Source organism: Rhagoletis pomonella, unplaced genomic scaffold, assembly GCF_013731165.1.
Source record: "Rhagoletis pomonella isolate Grant_MI unplaced genomic scaffold, Rhpom_1.0 Rhpom_scaffold_00013, whole genome shotgun sequence".
Lineage (NCBI taxonomy): Eukaryota > Metazoa > Arthropoda > Insecta > Diptera > Tephritidae > Rhagoletis > Rhagoletis pomonella.
In genome coordinates this window covers 17867097-17868183 of record NW_023458567.1, presented here as the reverse complement: position 1 = coordinate 17868183, position 1087 = coordinate 17867097, and positions in this window count along the sequence as shown.

The following is a 1087-nucleotide window of genomic DNA, read 5'->3' as shown; positions in this document are numbered from 1 at the left end:
AAATATGTACATATGTATGTATGTATGTACATGAAATTCTTCTCCGTCAACTATGAAACTACACGAACTTGTAATACATTTTTTCGTGTTATTACTTTTGAATTCTTATTATGTTTTTTTTTTTTTGTCGTAGACAACGTCATACGTTCCGGTATAAATGCCAAGCTTAGATTATAACAATTATAATTTTAGAACTTTATAAACTTAGTTAAATTCATTGTACAGTTCCATAAGTAAAGTAACTCTTCTTCTTACCGTTTTTTCTCGCAGGCTGTAGGTGTGAGTTTGGCAGGCTGTAGGTGTGTTTTTGGTTCAGTGTGTTAGTGTATTTTGAGTAAATTGTAATAGAAATTCAAAAAATTGTAATAGAAATGAAAGAAATTGTAAAAGATAAGAGCAAATGCCAAAAAACAGGTGATCTCAGCTGCAGGCATTTTTTGGCGATCAGCTGATAGTGTTTTTACTTAGGAAACTGTACGATGGTTAAATTTACCGAATATGTAGAAACGAAGAGATTTTTTAATGCGGCACTTTTAAGAATGAACTCTGAAGCCCGCTCGAGTTTAGTCTTTTTAGTCAGAATTTAAAGTTACTTTCTTTCGTTCAAGAATAAGTCATCTGTTGGTAAATGGTTTTATTTTTTTATTTGGACTATTGAATAACAGATGGCGCTGGTCAGAAATTAACTCACAGAAAGCAACAGTGTACTTAATTCCGATCACCATCTTCATTTTCTACCTTAAATTGTTAGTCGTCGTGTTCTGCTCCGATTGTAAAACATTTGTACATATGAGGCCTTGAGAGCCAGAGTAGCCTAGCTAGCATTATCAGAATCTCCCATCGAGTTTTTTTTTATCGTATAAAAGGTAGTATCATTGTTTTTGTAGATAGACTCCTCGGGCTCTCATGGCCTCATATGAAGTGTTAATCGCAATAATTTCAGACACAAGGAGGCAATACCTACGCTTAGAGTTGGTGGAACGAGGTCTGATCCCCAGTATCGATCTGCGCATTTGCAGGGAAAAGCCCAAGTATACCGATGCGGGCTTGTAAGATTCTTCACGCATCAAAGGCGATAGAAGAGGTT